Source organism: Leopardus geoffroyi, chromosome C3, assembly GCF_018350155.1.
Source record: "Leopardus geoffroyi isolate Oge1 chromosome C3, O.geoffroyi_Oge1_pat1.0, whole genome shotgun sequence".
NCBI classification, from domain to species: Eukaryota; Metazoa; Chordata; class Mammalia; order Carnivora; family Felidae; genus Leopardus; species Leopardus geoffroyi.
The window spans coordinates 29,164,954-29,182,943 of record NC_059338.1 but is presented as its reverse complement, the minus strand read 5'-3'; the positions used below and the strand labels follow the sequence as shown (position 1 = coordinate 29,182,943).

Sequence of the window (17,990 nt, the reverse complement as noted above, 5' to 3'; positions counted from 1 at the left end):
CTCTGGGGCAATTCTGGACAGCCCCTTGGCTCTCCCTCCCCAAAGCTTCAGAAGGAGGGCTGGATTACACGGGCCACCCTCTGCACCATGGAATGCTGTCCGTTGGTCCCCCCAACCTGGGAGCTCTCCATCACCTCCCGGGCTTGGTCAGCTTTACGAGGGCTTTGAGATGTCAGCAAAGCTGCCCCCACCTCACTGGGAGGGGCTGTGGGAGCCACAGTGTCAGGGCCTACACCTAATTCCCAGAATAGGCAAAAGACCTTTAGGGTGCTTTCCAACACTGAAAGTGTTTCTCCCCACCCCGCAAGGTTTTATTCTGAAAGATGTCAAATCAGTAGAAAAAGTGAAAGATCAGTACAATTAATGTCTGGATTCACTGATTGTTAACATTTTGCTATACTGTGCTGTCTCCATCTCTGTCTCTGTCTCTGTCTCTCTCTAATAAAATTTTCTGAGCCATTTGAAAATAGTTTGCTGACATTGTCACACTTAACCCCTAAATACTTCAGCATGTATTTCCTAAGAACAAGGGCACTCTCCTACATAACCACAGTACCATAATCATATCCAATGATACTGGATTTAGCAGAAGTATTTAATCTATGGGCGCTATTCATATTTTCCAATTGTCCCCTAAATGCCCTTTAGAGAGCGCTGTGCATTTTTCCCAACCACAGCCTGCTGTGTGGAGGCGGGAACTGCAGTTTTCTCTCCCTGGAAGACGGAAATGAGGTCACGATCTCTTAAACTTGGGATAGTGACATACTAAATACAAAGCGCTTGGATTTCAAGTAATCTTTATAGCCACTGAGTGAGGTGGTAGTAATATCCTTCCCATTTTACTGGTGAAGAAATCGAGGTTCAGAAAGTTTTCTTAGCCCCAGTGGTATTAGCCCGTATTACCATTCCATGCTGTTTGTCATGGAATAATTATAGAAAAAGAAGGCCTTTTATTTACTAAAAGTCTTCTGTCATTCACATTTCTTATCGTCTTCACCTTGTGTTATGTGGTGTTAGGACATGCTCCGCTGCCCCCATTTTACATTGAGCAAAGTGAGATTGAGCCCTTCCGATGCTGGTAGGAAACAGTATTTATATCATCAAGATAATGTAAATGACATTTATTGGTAATCTTGAAGGAAGCTCGATATGGTTAGTTGTAGTTGCTGGGCAGACTATAAAGCAAGTCAGAATAAAAGTTTGTCTGAGGGGCAGAGGGGCGGAGGGGGCGTCCTCCAGTACTCTCATCTGATGGCAAGGGGCTTTGAGAGAGGCTGTCAGAGTGTTAGAAAACAAGAAACTAGGGGCTGGCTGGCTCAGTCAGAAGACGATGTGACTCTTGATCTCGGGGTTGTGAGTTCGAGCCCCATGTGGGGTGCAGAGATTACTCAAAAAAATAAAACATCTTGGGGCGCCTGGGTGGCTCAGTCGGTTAATTGTCCGACTTCAGCTCAGGTCATGATCTCACGGTCCATGAGTTTGAGCCCCGTGTCGGGCTCTGTGCTGCCAGCTCAGAGCCTGGAGCCTGCTTTGGATTCTGTGTCTCCCTCTTTCTCTGCCCCTCCCCTGCTCATGCTCTGTCTCTGTCTCAAAGATAAATAAAAACATTAAAAAAATAAATAAATAGAACTTCAAAAAAAGTAATTAAAAAAAAACAAGAGGTGGGGTGGGGAAGTTGGGGGGCGGGGAAAATGGGTGATGGGCATTGAGGAAGGAACTTGTTGGGATGAGCACTGGGTGTTATTTGTAAGTGATGAATCACGGGAATCTACTCCAAAGGCAAGAGTACACTGTATATACTGTATGTTAGCTAACTTGACAATAAATTATGTATGTATTTATTAAAAAAAAAAAAAAAAAAAGAAGGGTGCCTGGGTGGCTCCGTCAGTTAAGCATCCAACTTCGGCTCGGGTCACAACCTCGTGGCTCATGATCTCGAGCCCCATATCCCCACGTGGGGCTCTCTGCTCTCAGTTTCAGAGTCTGCTGCAGATCCTCTGTCTCCCTCTCTCCCTGCCCCTCCCCCACTTGTGCGTGCATGCTCTCTCTCTCTCTCAAAAATAAACGTTAATAAATAAATAAATAAATAAACCAAGAAACCAGATTTTGAGATTAAATGTGCAAATAATAAAAAAGCCACCAAAATCAAATATTAGAAGGAAGGAAAGAAGAAAGAGAAATGGGTTTAGTGCAAGTTATCCATCATTTTCAACTATTTTGGGGGGTAATGATCGATACAGGCCGACAGTGGCAAAACAGGAAATCAGGTTATTAGTATATTATCTAGAGGGTAACCGCCATAGGAACTAATAACAGAAAACTATTTGGGCAATAGGGTGGGGTTGGGAAGGGGTGGAACAGGAAACTGTAGCTTGTTATCATAAGGTCTTTTGTGTAGTTTGATGGTCGGTGACCACCATAATAGCCTTGAGAAAGGCAGGCTTTGAATTCAGACTTCTGGCTTCCAAATACAGCGAAGGGACAGGGCAAAACATCTGGCCCCTCAGAAGCTTCTGAAATGTTAGGCTGAAGCCAAGAGGGCCTTCTTAAGACCTTGGTGCCCAGTGGACATGCCTACCTGGAGAGAGCCCCAGGACATGGCACCCCCAAGAGGATGTACCCGCACCCCACATCCCACAGGAAGTGTTAATACTTTTGCTGTAAAAAAAAAAAAAAAAAAAAAACTTAAAGATTTTTATAATTTGGCCTTTCAAAGTATTTAGACATTGGCGTCTCATTTGTTCATAATTTAAAATTGGCTGTTTCTTGGTAACCCTGAACACATGCAGAAATTATTGTGAAGTGAGAAAAATGTCACCTGTAAGTTATTTTCAAATATAATGAATTTTTATGGAAAGTATATTTAAATATCAGTGCAGTTATGATGTTCCATTTTATAGATGTTTAAACCATGATTAATTTCAAATTGGCAGTTTCATTTTTATATTTTGGAACCCATGACATTTGCTTCCATGGGCCTCTGGAAAGCAACTTGGTCCCGGGCCTTCTGTCCTAGGAACAGGTGGGGTGGGCAGTGAGCGCAGATGTGGCCCCTGAGGGATCTGTGGGTGACTGTTTGAGACCCACATCACTCGGGGACATTCATGGCCTGACACCGAGAGTGCAGCTGAGCTCTGGGGAAGTCACAAGACCCAAATCCCATCCTCCTGTCATAGCCCCTTCTCGGGCCTTTACCACGGAGCTTCCTCTAGTTTAGGTACAACCTTCGCTGAACGATTTCACAGCCCCAACGTCTCATTTCCTCCTCATGGCAGTGCTATGAGGTGGGAAGACAAACGTTCCTCTTTCTATACAGGGTGAAAACGGGACTCAGAAAGGCTAGGTAATTTGCCCAGAGGTTTAGGGAATCAGGTGGAAGAACCCTGGCTTCTGACCTTTATCCTTCCCAGTACCCCATGGCCCATATATGGCAGAGGTGGACAAGCGTCTTTAATGGCCCGTGGTCATCATATCTGTTACACAAATGCGGAAGTCACATTGAGGTTTTTTTTTTTTTTTTAATTCTGCTACTGCATTTATTTTGACAAGTCCTTGAGATTGGTCTTTTCAGTGACAGCTACTTAAAAGTACATCGCCAATTTTATCACTCCTGCTAATTTTACCCAGGCAAAGGAACAATGTGAAAGTGTTACATTTTGAGTTCCGTTTCTCATTTTCTCCTCAGCGTTGAAAATGACTGTTGTGCATGAACTGAGGGCTGTGTTAAGCTGACAATCCATTAAGACTTTTGCTCTTCAGCTGTTCTGGACCTTATAAACTGGTCTTTCCCTGTTTACACACCTCCTGTGATCTCCAGAGCTCTCTCTGCCACTCATTACCCACCTTCTTAGGGAATGTCATCGCAACGACACATCTGTTAAGGCCACATCACACCTCTGAGTCATCTCCCCACTTCCTTTTGCTGGCCATGTCCAGAAAGAAATCAGAGGCCACTAGGGAGGTTCAGAAAGTGACCACAGGGTTGGGGTGGCTGTGGGAAGTAGGTGGGAAGGGCCATTGTGAGCTGGCCGCAGAGACCTTGACACTCATACCCACATCCAGTCCCGGACAAAGACCTCTGTGTTTGGGATGACAGGGCTGGGGCAGATGTCGGGGCTGGGGGTGTGGGGTGTTGCTGTGCGGATAGAGTCTGGGAGAGGCTACCCAGGGCAGAGAAAAGGCTGTAAGACCATGCTCTGGACTGAGAGCTGGCAATCGCCTAGCTGGGTCCTGGCATGTAGTAGAGGCACAGGAAGTATTTGCTCTTTGCTTACTCCAGATAAGGGATAGGTTTGCCCTTAAGCTGAGGGACAGGCAGGAATGAACATAAGTGCCCTTAGTCCTAAATTTCCCTGGCTTGCTTAGCGGCCACCTCCTTGCTTCCTTGGCTGCTCCCTGACATGGGGCCTCTGAGTGAACGGGGTGGCAGAAAATGCAAACTTTGGAGTCAGTCTGACATGCAGCCTCCCTTAGCTTCAATTTCTTTATCTGTTCAATGGGGACAATCGTACCTACCTCGCAGAGTCGTGAGGGTCATCTGAGAGGGTGTTACAAACCATCTGGCATGAAGCTAATATGAGTCATTACCATCGGCCTTGACCTGGATGGCCCCTTGGCTCTTTGCACTGGGGCCTGGGAGGGCAAATGCGGGCTACACAACATGACTGAGCAAAGCCAAGGATGCAGCAAACATTCAGCACCCCCAGCTCTGCAGACCACGCTTCTGGGCGGATTTATCCCCAAAGGGTTTATATACCAGACAGGGGGGAATGGTTCTCTGTCTGAGGGTCAGACAGACGGGGTGGGAGCGGTGCCGGCTCCAAGATGTATGGTCCCTCTGGGCCCCACTGGGCTCCAGACTGCAGGCCTCTGGGGGGTGTGGGGGAGTGGAGCGGCCTGGGGTTTTGTTTGGCAAAGCCCGCCTATTATCTGGCCCAGGCTGTGTTTCCAGGGCATTATAAATAGCACCGGCTTCGGAAGGAGAGGTCGCAGATGTGGCTGAGGCAAAGTATATGGGAAGGTGGGGAGATTGGAAATGATGAACTCAAGCCTTTGTGGGCCAGACTACAGGATGGGGGCCGTCTCCATGGCAGTAGGACACCAGGGAGGGCTCAGCCTGGGTGCCTTTGAGGCAGAAGGCCTGACTTAGAAGCCAGAAAAGCCTGTGCTCAGTGGCCCGCGGGCCCACTCTATTTGCCTTCATCTGCCTCTTTGTAGAGGGACTGGAGCTGCGTCCTGAATCCGGGCAGGGGACTAAGCAAGAGCCTGAACAAGATTCCAGATCTTAGAGAGATGAGGAAAAGCAAATGCCTCCTCACCTTCAGCAACACCCCTGTTCCCCAGCGAGTGCCCTGGGGTTGCCTTTCCCTCCAGTTGTAAGAGAGGGAACCCCTGTCTCCTCCTTACTGTTGGGATCTATTCTATTCTAAATTGAGATGCACTCCACAAACCGTGAAGTGCACAAATCGTAAGTGTCCCGTTTGATGCTCTTTTTTTTTAAAGTTTATTTATTTTGAAAGAGAGAGAGAGAGAGGGAGAGAGAGCAAGCAAGCAGGGGAGGGGCAGAGAGAGAGAATCCCAAGCAGGCTCCATGTTGTCAGCACAGAGCCCGACACAGGGCTCGATCTCATGAACTGTGAGATCATGACCTGAGCCAAAATCAAAAGTCAGACACTTAACCTACTAAGCCACCGGGTGCCCCTGATGCTTTTTTGATGGATGAATACACCTTCATAACCCACATCCCAGTCCAGAAACAGAGCATTTTCATCAGCTCATTGTTCTTCTGTCTGTTCCTGTTCCATCAGGACACCTCCCCCCCCCCCCCCACCCCACCACAGTGTCGCTGATTTTTATTACCACTGTGCCTGTCCTTGAATTTCATGCAAATGGAATCATAGGGTATGGACTCTTTTGTGTCTGGCATCTTTAGCTCAACATAATATTTTTGAGATTCAGCCATATTGAATGATGTAGTCCTTTCCTTTTAATTTCTGATGGAGGAACGTACCCCAGTTTATCTTTGGGGGATAAAGCAGCAGCCTTTGGGCTGCTTCCTTTGCTGTAGGATCCACATCTGCTAAGCAGCAGTCGGATATCTGCTAGAGTTTTGAAAATTAAGATGAGCTGGATGTCTTTGAAATCTGCAGTGTCACCTGTTTTCCCAGAGCACTTCCTGCTTTGGTGGCTCCCTGTAAAAGGCCACAGTACCTTTTCTTTCCTTTGTGGACTAGAAAGTCACCCTTACCTCCTAGAGCTAGAAGTTTGGATCCCGGGTAGAGAGCCACAGGTTTTTCCGTAAGACAGAAAGTTGTTCTCTCTGAACTGAGCTGACGCATCTTGACGAGTAGGAGAGTCTGACCCTGCATATGGGGACCGGAGGACATTAGCCTGAAGGTGCAGGGAAGACAACCAAGGCCCAGAGCAGGGAAGTGACCAGGAAGCAGTGCTTTAACAGGAGTATGGTCCACGTCTGCCTTGGTCAATGAGAGCATCTCAGCGCCTCGCACAGAACCTGGCACACAGCAGGCTTTCGAAAAAGAGGTGTGGAATGAACTAGTGGATTGCAAGGTGGAGAGTTGGGCCAGCAGACCCACTGCCCCGTTCCTGACATGGAATGCCTCAACGAGGGCAGCCCTGCTGGGAAAGGAAAGGAAGAGTGGGTAGATTTTTTTTTTTTTTTTACAAAGGAACACTCAACAGGACTTCAAGAGTTGGCCATGGAAAGGACACGAGAGAGAGGAGAATCAAAGAGGCATACGGTCTTTTTTGGAAGAGCACTGCACTGAGAGCCGGGGCCTGACTTTGGATCCCTCTTGCTCATCTGTCCAGTAGGTATAATGTTGTGTGTCAGTTTGCTAGAACTGTCATAACAAAGTACCACAAACAGGGTGGCTTTAGACCATGGAAATTTATCGTCTTAGTTCCGGGAGCCAGAAGTCTAAAATCAAGGTGTCGGCAGGGCCGTGCTCCCTCTGAAACCTGTTCTGGAGAATCCTTCCTCGCCTTCTGGAGCTTCTGGCACTTGCCGGCAATCCTTTGGCATTCCGTGGCTGATAGATGTCTCCCTCCGGTCTCTGCCTTCATTGTTATGTGGCCGTCTCCTCCCTGGGGGTCTTCCCATCTTCTTCCCATTGTGTATGTCTGTGTCCAAATCCCCTCTTATAAGGACGCCCTACTTATAAAGCCAACCCTACTCCAATATGACCTCATTGTAGCTAATTACATCTGTAGCAACCCTGTCTCCAAATAAGGTCACATTCTGAGATACTGAGAGTTAGTACTATCTTTCTTGGTGACACAGTTCAATCCATAACCTGCCTGATTACATTGAATGAGGCAATGCATGCGAAGTCCTTTATAACTTCATGAGTTAGGCAAGTATCGGGTGATTTTAGCTATGGGACCTGCTTTTAACTTCTTGTGTGCCCGTGTTCAAATCTCCTCCCCTTCCTGAGTCTTGGTTTCTTCATCACATTTGGTCTCTACGTCCTTCTCCAGAGCTCTATCCTGCAATTCTTTGCCTCTGAGGCTGGGAGATTTCAGGTCTGGGATCTGGGGAGCTGTGGGCTCACTAACAGTTGTGGGGAAGTCAGGAGGGGGAGGGAACTGGCCTGAATATCAGAAGGTCCAGTGCATCATTTGGGTACCCAGCTTCCTTCTTCCGGTGGCTGGGACCCTGGAAAGTCCTGAGTATCTTCTCTCTGTACCCCCTGGGTTAGGATAGCCCTCACCTCAGTGAGGGCTAGGAGGGAGGTCTGCTATAAATAGCATTTTCCAGTCATGTCTTCCCCTGCAGGAAACACAGCAGCCTGATGAGGCAGGAAAAAGGTGTTTCCGAAAGAGAGGCCAGGAAAGGGAGAGGATACGTGAGGATTCTGGAGCCAGATGGGTTTCCCGGGTGCTGGAAGAAAGGTACCATGGAGGCAGCTCATAGGGGCTCAGTGTCAGCTGGTGTCAGCTTCTGGGGCTGGCAGGCATATGGCCCTGCCTGGGGTCTGCCAGTCACAAACCCCATGAGAACAGCCAGTGAGAAGGGCCCAGGTTGGATTTGGGCTGGGAGACTTAGGATTTCAGGTTGAGAGAGAGGATTGCAGGTGTCACATTCATTCACTTACTGATCTGTTCGTTCATTCACTGAGCATTTTCCACAGCTTGGGGCTGAGCTAGGTGCTAAGACAAGCAGTGTGAGGCTCATTTGTAAAAAAATGGGTCTGGTATGCAAGCCAAGGATTGCACCGGAGGCAGCACCAGAGGCAGCCTTGGACTGTGGGAGGAGGGAGGAGGGGATGGTAACTGCTGGAGCGCAGGCAAGGCCTCCCAGGAGTGAGTGCCGTTGGGTGCAAAGAATGAGTGTGAAGAGGAGGGAATGGGGTGGCAGGGGGTGAGAGATACCCCACTCTTCACCTCTGCTCTCCTGGGCCCATCCTTTGTCCAACGCCAGTGTCCAGGAGGGGTCTGAGGAGCTGCCCTGTCTCCTCCGTGGAGACTCTGGGCCAGTCCCTGGGATCTGCCTCTGGAGAATTGCCCCTCTCCTGGCCAGCAGAGAACACCGTCATCTCTGTGTAGAAAACATGTTCGATTCTCAAGTACCATCTCCTTGAAGAGCCCTAGAAAGTCATTAATCTTCCCCTATAAAAACAGGCTTGATTCTACTGAGGCCTCTGCAGTGGCAGATGTCACAGGCAAAAGCTCAGGCCAGCAGGCTCATCCTGGGGCAGGGGGCGATGGTGAGTCAGCCAGGAACCCAGGAGCCCCGACCCTTGGTGCCCCAGCCCTCCATGATCCGGCCAGACCACAGGGCCCCCCTTAATGGCTGGAGGGGACGGAGATAAAAACAGGCTGTCCTTGGGGCGCCTGGGTGGCGCAGTCGGTTAAGCGTCCGACTTCAGCCAGGTCACGATCTCGCGGTCCGTGAGTTCGAGCCCCGCGTCGGGCTCTGGGCTGATGGCTCAGAGCCTGGAGCCTGTTTCCGATTCTGTGTCTCCCTCTCTCTCTGACCCTCCCCCGTTCATGCTCTGTCTCTCTCTGTCCCAAAAATAAATAAATGTTGAAAAAAAAAAAAAATTAAAAAAAAAAAAAAAAACAAAAAAAAAACAGGCTGTCCTTTCTGTTAAAAACTCCAGAGAGGGGCGCCTGGGTGGCTCAGTCAGTTGGGCGTCTGACTTCGGCTCAGGTCATGATCTCACGGTCCATGAGTTCGAGCCCCACGTCGGGCTCTGTGCTGACAGCTCAGAGCCTGGAGCCTGCTTCAGATTCTGTCTCCCTCTCTCTCTGACCCTCTCCTGTTCATGCTCTGTGTCTCTCTGTCTCAAAAGTAAATAAACATTAAAAAAAAAAATTAAAAAAAAAAAACAAAACCCAGAGAATTCTGCTTCGGTGTCACGTTGAGATTCCTTGGCCTTCCCATGCCACCAACAGTGATGGTGAAATGCCACACTTAAACCCCAGTCATTCTTCCAGGGTGGGTTGTGACTAGTACCCAACACAGGATTCCGGCGCCTTCTGAGGAATCTGGACAAATTTCAGCTTGTGTGCTCCCCTTTTTTTGTGAAACAGTGCACAGTAGTTTTGGAAGAAAGACAAAAGTTGGGGTATGTGCCTGTGCAGCACCTCACGGTCCAGCCCATAGCACAGCAGTCAGACGTGTACGGGTGCTGAGTGTCCAACCATGCACGGGGGCCCCCATTAGGCCATGCTTTCAGGATATTAACTCTCCATGTGGGGATTACTTACAAATCTGACTGTGGTCCCAGAGGTCCCCTGGGTCAGCCCGAGGGAGAACTGAGGTCAGAATGACCCAGCCACCTCCAGCACACTCAACTATAACCTCCAAATTGGTACCATTCTCTGCTGGTAATCAGATGACGGGATATTTCTTGATCTTCCCAGTTTTCAGGTGGGTAAACTGAGGCCCACCTTGCCCATGCCGCTTAGATTGGAAAGAACAAGTAAGGAAAGCCCAGGAGAAGCTGACTGGAATCCAGTCCCTTCACTGTAATAATACTGAGAAACGTCAAATAGGATTTTTGTTTCAAAAGAAGGGGAAGGAGTGAGGAGAATCAGGGAGGATGCATCTCTATGTAGTGTCTGGGGTTTGCTGGAGAAGGATGAAAGGGCTCCTCGGGGCCTTGGAAAGGAAGCTGTGTCCTGGGCAGTGTCTGGGGTGAGTGTGGAGCTGTGTGTGAGGGGCTCGGAGGGGCAGGAAGGAAGAGGTCTGGGTGTCCAGAAATCAAGGATAAGAAGAAGGGTTCTTGTGCCCCTGCCACGTCTTAGTTGCGGGACTTTGTGTAAGTTATGTGTTCCTTCAGTGCCTTCCTCTGTGAACCGGGGATCACTTCAACCCAGCTCACCGGGCCAGTGTGAGAACTGAACGAGAGAACCCACGGAACACACCTAGTGTGGTGCCAGGTGTGCAAAGTGGTTGTTGTTAAATGCGTGGTAGCTCTTGGTGAAGCCTTGTGACCTTCTGAGCCTGCGTTTGCTCTCTGTGATTGGGGGCGATTTTTGGTCCTGCCAGCTCCGGTCAGCTGGGAGGCTTCAGTGAGATGGCGATCATAAAGTGCCACCATGACCCAGGTTCTCAGTCACTGTCATCTTTTATCCATTGCCTCCTGCCCTTGGGAAGCTCCCAGTGCAGTCGGAGATACCACACCGGAGACTGGACAGTGACATAAACCATCAAACGGTGGCTCTTCCAAGAGCCACTGCCTTGGAGCCTCAGCTGCCTTGGAGGGGGAGGCTGAGGGCCTTTGGGCGGAGTTGGCTTCTCTGACAAGAACAAGAACGGGAGCAGAGTTTTGAAGGAGGTGAGAAGCCTGCTGTGGCCTCGATGATGACCGAGGGACCTCGCCGGTGGGCAGAGGGGAGCAGATTTGCCTTTGTAGGATTCATCCCAGAAGGGAAGGCCTGTTAGGCCAGAGCCGTGGAAGGACTGCTTGCGTCTCTCCTGTGTGGGTTTTGTTTAGAAGCCCCTGAGAACAGGATGGTGTCTGTCCACTTTGCACAGGGCCCAGTGCCATCCAGCAATAGGTGCTTAATAGAGGCTGCGTAGAGGGATTCTGGGAAAGGGAGAAAGGGTCTGGCTCGCCCTTTGTCTGCATGTCCTCGCATCTTCCTATTGCTACCACCAGAGGGTGCAGTTGCCTAGCAGAAGCCAGCCAGATCCCCACGCCCTCCTTTCCTGTGCTGGCAGAAGTGAATCTTTTGGGCTGGGGAAGCAGGCCCTGCGTGTATCCCCTCTTCTCCGGACTCAAACTAAGTCTGGGGACAGGAGATTCAGTGGCATGGGGGATCTAGGTTTGCCTCTGGTTTCCTGGGCGGTGCCAAAAAGTCTTGTATTCTTGATTTTGGTTCCACCTGCCACGGACACTGTCTCCCCACCAAAACCCAGCGTCCTTACCTTCTCCTTTTTAGGCTTCATTCTTCAGGATATAAAGCCCATTGAGTATCTTGGGTGACAGGACACGGAGCAGGCTAGGATGCTATTGGTTGGCAAGAGCAAAAGGTCAAAGATTTTCCAGCCTGGGCTCTTATTCTGGGATACGCTTCCCTTTCGTTTACGAGTCTCTCAGCCAGGGTCAGCCTTTCCTCCACCATTGGCACAGCCTTCCCGCTAGGCCAGGGCCACTTGCCCCATTGCAGATGGGCAGAAGCCTCCCTAAACCACTCAGGCTGGTGGCTCTCCTGGGCCAGGGGCCCACAGGCAAGAGCCCAGTGACCCTGCATCTGGAGTGGTTTGGGGTACCAAAGGGAATGACATACCACAGAATGAGGCAGGGGAGGAGCTGGGTTGGCGATGGGCCCTGGGTTCCTTACCCCCCAGCAGGCCCCAAGAGGCGGGGATTTAATGAAACCCTGTCTCCCATTCCTTTAGGGCCCAAGTCACTGTTCCCATGGAAAGAAACCAAGATCTCGACAATCTGGATCTCTGTTGCTGCGTGGCAACATTTCTGTCTCCCCCTCTCCGCAGAGCCCCTTTCCTGAGACAGAGGAGCCACAGAGAGCTTTGGGATCTGTGCCACGAGCCCTGAGGCCTCCCAGGACTCCTGCACAATGACGGGAAGGCCAAGCTGCCATCCCAGGCCAGCCTGGGTGCCACAGTACAGACAGTGGGCTCGGGGGACGTAGTCAGCATTTCTGCTGCATTTTCCACCACCACAGGCTTTCCCGTTGTGCTCCCCAGTCATTATTCTTTCCAGACGTCCTGAGCCCTGCCTGCATCCAGGGACTGGCTGTGGCTAGCATGGGGTGGGGCCTTGGTGCTCTGAACCTTCTCTTACTCAGACCCCAGAGAGTCCTTGACCACAGGAGCCTCCGTGGTGGACGAAGCTCACAGGTGACAGAACTTGCTGGGAGGACAGGAGTTCTGCTGTGAGTCCTTCTCCTTGTTTTAAAGACAGTGTTGGGGGTGCCTGGCTGGCTCAGTTGGTAGAGCCTGATCTTGGGGTCCTAAGTTTGAGCCCCACATTGGGTGGAGCGTTTACTTAAAAACTTAAAAAAATAGAGTCTGAAAGAAAGAAAGAAAGGGAACAAAAAGAAAAGAGGAAGACCGTGTTGGCAGTCCCTCTTGTTGGTGGGACAGTGGGATATTGTCAACCACTGAGCTTGTCCTAAATGTAATCATTTTTAATACAGCGATCACGGTGATTTGTGGGCAGGAAGGAACTACCGTTCCTTCTTCTTACTGTTCCTTTATCCTTGGCCCCCAGGATAAAGGATGACAGGAACAAGGGCAAAGGCATCTGCCCCTGTCACAGGTGGGGTTATACAGAAGCAGGGTGTGGACACGCAGACCTGGGTTTGATTCCTGGCTGTGCTACTTTCCAGCTGCGGAACTGACCTCGGCGCTTTAGCTTCCTTGACTGTCAGTGAAGTTACCGCGAAGACTGAAGAGAAGTCAGCCTACCAAGTAGCTGGCACATAGTAGACAATAAAAGTTAGTTTTATTTTCCATCATTTACATTTCTAGGTTTTCCCTTCGGCGTCCTTTTCCCCCACATACTGGAAAACCAGCGACAGAAACTGTTTTTCCCTGTCAGCCTATCGGCTCCCTTAGGGCAGGGCTCTGTCTGCCTCATCCGTTTGGCGTTTACTGGAGAACAAGGGCTATATTTCCCCCAATCATCCTTGGGCCGCCATGAAGTTAGCGACTCTGCCTTGCCCATCCGACTGGGAGCTCTCTGAAGGCAGGGATGCGTTTCCTCCATCAGACTGGGAGCTGCTATGCTTGGACGCTTAGGCAGCAGGCACCGTTGTAGAGTAAGATTTCCAAGGTTGGAACAAAGACACCTAAGAATTAGAGGCAATTAGTTTTGAGAATCGTTGATCGACCAAAGAGGGCAGGTAATGAACGCCACCTACTTGGTAGGCTCTGAAGGCGTTTTTCAGGCGACAAGTATGGCTCCTGACCTTGGTGTTGGGTCCCTGTTGGCAGAAGGTGTTTCTGAGATGGAGACATCTGGAGGGCAGATGCCGAGCTGGCTGGGTTGGGTGGAGGCCTGGAAGGCTTCAGATTCCAGGCTCTGTGACTCACTCCTCCAACACAGCAGCCAGCCAGCAGCTGGGCTGCCGGGGTTGGTGGGGCAGGCCCGGCTGGACAGTGGTGCCCTCCCATTGGGCACAGCCGCATCTCAGCAGGAAAAGACCGAAGGGACCCTGGCAGGGACTGACTGCTTAGTGTAACTGCCTTCCCACACCAGTCTCAAGCTTCCCTGTGAATGGGGCTGAGAGCGTCGTTCTTAGCAGGTCCTTCCGAGAACATGCATAAACGTAGATTGTGGCCCCTTCTTTCTGTGAGCCCAGGGGGACTCCCAGGCTGTTGGTGGCTTACGGATGGCAGTGAGCTGGCCTGGAGGGGGCAGGCAGGGAGTTGTGGAACAAGTCCCGTCTGTGGTGTTTGTCGATAAGAGACCAGTGACTCACCAGGAAGGAAGGTGGGTTCTGAAGTCAAACACCTGAGTCCAAACCCCGGACCCTCCTTGCCTGGATGATCTCGGACAATCATTTAAGCATCAGTTTCCTCTGCTGAAAAGCGGGGATGAAAACAGCACAGGGTGGTGGGTGGATCAATGAGGTAATGCACAAGCAAGTGCTTTGTAGACAGTTTTGCCAGAATACATGGTTATGAGTGTTAGGCTGACCCCCTGACTGAACTGTCCTGATCTTGCGGTGAAGTCCTAAGGGCAGATGTGTGGGGGAAGTGACAGACTAATCGAGAGGTGACAGGAGAGTCAGAGGGTGTAGACGTGCTTACCAAGCCCATATGGGAGCTGAGGGATGCTGCCTCTGGTCCCACGCCTCCTGCGTGCCCACAGCAGCAGGAAACATTTGTTCCCCGGAGAAATCTCCTCCAAGAGCCTCCGGGCACGGGACCCAGGCTGGACGACAGAGGGCCGCTCGCTCACTTGCATGGGCTGTCATTACCCCGATGTGATTTTCTCTGGCATCGCCCAGTCCGGGAGAAGCTGTTGGATCTGGGCCAGGGGGAAAGTACTCGAGGCGCTGACTCCCAGGTGCAACTTGTGTCTGCCTCAGGTGCCAGGGGCACGGCAAGGTGAACCCCAGGACCCGCCAAACCTGAAAGAGAGAGGGAGCCAGGGAATCCGATGCCCAGATTGTGTGCGGAGGCCACCTGTGACTCTGGGACTGTCACCCTACTTCTGAGTCCATTTCCTCATCTGCAAAGTGAGGGCATCGATTCCTGTTTCAGAGGGTGTTGTAAGGATAAAAGGAGGGAACGTGGGAAAGAGAAAGCTTCGGAGGGCAGGCCGCTGCGGTGGCGACAGAGTCTCTGTAGGCCGACTGAGCCGCTTGGGACTCGAGACCCTTCCGCACCACCGAGCCTTCAGCCTCGCCCTGGGGGCTGTCCGGGGAGGAATAGTGAGTCTAAGCTCCCCCGATTTTTAGCAGTGAGGCTTTACCCTTCTGAGGCTCAGTGTCCTTACCTATAAAGGGGAGTGTATGTTTCTTATTGCCGCTGTCACAAATTACCACAAACTTAGTGGCTTAGAACAACACAAATTCGTTACCGCGCAGCTCTGGTGGCGGGGGTGGGGGGTTGGTCACGAGGCTAAAATCAAGACCCTGGCAGGGCTGCTGCGTTCCTTTCTGATTTGGTTCCCTTGCCTTTCCCAGATTCTAGAAGCCACTCTTACTCTTTGGTTCTTGGCCCCTTCCTTTAGCTTCAAAGCCGGCGACAGCAGGTCAAGTCCTCACGCTGCCACATTTCTGCTACTCTGTAGCGGGAAGCGGTCTCTGCTTTTAAGGACTCGTGTGATTAGATTGGGCCCACCTGGATAATCCAGGCTAATCTCCCCTTCTCAGCGTCCTTAACCCTGAATACATCTGCAAAGACCCTTTGGCACTTCAGGCAACATTTTCATGGGTTCTGAGTACTAGGGCACGGATAGCTTTGGGGTCCATTATTCTGCCTCCCATAGGGAATAATAAAGGTCCCTACCATACAGGATTCTTGGGACGAAGAAATATACATTTTAAAAGGATAATACGTGTAAAGTGACTGACGTATACTAAGTGCTCCGTGAATATTTGGTTGTTTATTACCATTACTCTGTAAGTTATTAATGGCACTTTTCTAAGGGAGAAGGTACAGGTTCTGGTTTCCACTAGGCCCTGTCACTCTCCCTCCCTGTGCCTCGATTTCTTCTGCCAGGAGAGGAGAAGCGGATCCTGATCTTGGCAGCTGTGACTCCAGGCCTGGGAGATACACAAAGTTTCCCTTGTGTTGTGTGAGAGCGGCTGCCAGCAGCGGGCACGGGGCCCGGCCCATGGCTATCCCAGGGACACAGCATTCACCGAGATCACAAGGGAACAGAAGGGCCCCTTCTTCAGAGGGCAGAGAGGTTCCAAGCGGATCCCTGCAGGAACTGAACCCCTCTGTGGGAAAGAATCGCTTCTGTTGTGAAGCAGCCTCACTATTTGCAGAGCGTTTTACAATCATTTTTATTAGCAGAGCCCCTGAGACCTGAGCATAATAGAAGGGCTGTCACCCACCCCCTGCCTCTCTGGGGGAAACTGAGGCCTGCACAGTTGGAGGCAGGACCCCAGGCCACGAGATGAGGTGGATTTGACCTCTAAGGGCCTTGTAGATTCAGACCAGCGTTTTACAGGCGCCAGACACTCCCCCCCACCCCCAGTTCACTGAACTGAACCAGAAATTAACACCCAATGCCTCTCAGCACCTCTCAGACTTTTCTTTAAAAGACCAATTTGAAATGCAGCCACCCTCTTTCATATCCAGGCTCCGGCTGGTCCTTTCTTTCAGATACTGGCCGTGCCCCCTTCCCTCTGAACTTCTTCTCAGAAGCCCTGAACTCTTCTCATCATGCCCAGACTCCTTCCTATGGGCTCCAGGGGACTCACATGCTCTACCCCACTGCCCAGCACTCTCCCAACACGCGCACTGCGTGATGGTTTCTGCAGAGGGGCCAAGGGGCAAGCTACCTCTCCTGGCACTTCAACTGCTCATTGTGTCCTCTGAGGACCCCTCCCCATGCCCCCACGGAACAGCCAGTAGCTGCTTCTACATCCCAGTTCACTGTGAAGGCCTGCAGGTGGCCCAGTGCCTTCAGAAAGGCTTCCCACCAAGCCCACCACCACCCCTCCCCCCCCTCCCCCCCCCCCCCCCCCCCCCCGCCTCGTCCCCCACCACCCTGAACTCTTGGCTTCCCCTGCCCCTCAGTGCCCAGGGATACTCAGCTGTCACATGGCTCTGTACCCCTCCCTTGTACTTAGGCTGTGCTCCTCCGCAGGGAGATGGAGATACTACCATTTCCATCCGGCAGCCTGCCCCTCCCTGGGTCTGCCGTAGTAGCATTCGCCTACAGCTCTTTCATACACAGACCACCGGCCTCCCTTGGGAAATGGCAGTGTTGCCCCACAGGTCCCCCAACGCATGGTTCCTTTAGTCCCCTAAATTCTAACTAGGGTTTTCTTTCCTGATTGACAGACTCATTACAGGAAAATAGAAAAGCATTAAATAGCCATAATCCTCCACTCCAGAAGCAGGTGCTGTTCACATTTCCTTCTAGTCTTTTCTCTTTTTTTTTTTTTTAAGTTTATTTATTGATTTTGAGAGAGAGAGAGCTTGCGGGGGGTGGGGGGGGGAGAGAGGTGGAGAGAGAGGGAGAGAGAGAATCCCCAGCAGGCGCTCAACACAGGGCTTGATCCCATGAACTGAGCCAAAATCAAGAGTCAGATGCTTAACTGAGCACACAGGTGCCCCATAATCTTTTCTCTCTGTTTATTTTATTTTTGAGAGAGAGAAAGAGAGACAGAGCATGAGTGGAGGAGGGGCAGAGAGAGAGAGAGAGGGAGAAGGAATCGAAGCAGGGTCCAGGCTCTGAGCTGTCAGCACAGAGCCCAATGCGGAGCTCAATCAAACTCATGAACCATGTGATCATGAGCTGAGACGAAGTCAGACGCTTAACCCACTGAGCCACCCAGGCGCCCCTGTTTTCTCTTTTTAAAGACAAGTTTGTCTCCTCACAGTTGGTATCATACCCTGCATACAATTTCCTGGTTTTGCTGTTTTACTTAATATGATCATAATATTTTCCATATCGAAGCTCCGTATGCATCATTTTTAACATTTTTTCATATGGATATACCATAATTTGCTCAACTATTTGGGATTCCTCCTCGCTTATAATCCCCAGACCACAGGGGGATGACTTCATCAGCGTTTTGGAATAGTTGCCTCCTCTCCCCTACCACCCCAGCCACCAGAAGATAAAAGACATGACCAGCTGCTCTTTATGGGACTCTGATTAGGATCTTAGCATCACACTCCCCCCCCCCCGCGCCCCCCCCCCCCCCCACCGCCCTTCCTGCCTCACACCATGGGAAAGCCATCAGCTGCAGGGGGGAGCTGACAAACACCCCACCCTGTTCCCGGGGAACCAGCTTCTGTTGGTGCAGGGGGTTATCTCTGTTGTTTGTTTTCTGATGGTGCTGTTCCCACACTTGGG

At 50.9% G+C, this 17,990-nt stretch overlaps 1 protein-coding gene across 7 annotated transcripts in view; it reads left to right on the top strand.

Annotated features, from left to right (window-relative positions):
• The window catches only part of NAV1 (neuron navigator 1), a 246,154-nt gene that overhangs the window by 7,316 nt on the left and 220,848 nt on the right, over positions 1 to 17,990 (top strand). Inside the window, exon 2 of one of the 7 annotated variants that reach the window (XM_045456505.1) lies at positions 6,690 to 6,830. The exons of the other annotated variants lie outside the window; for them this stretch is intronic. The gene's annotated coding sequence lies outside the window, so the exon portion shown is untranslated. The remainder of the gene's footprint in view (positions 1 to 6,689; positions 6,831 to 17,990) is intronic. 7 annotated transcript variants of the gene reach the window in all.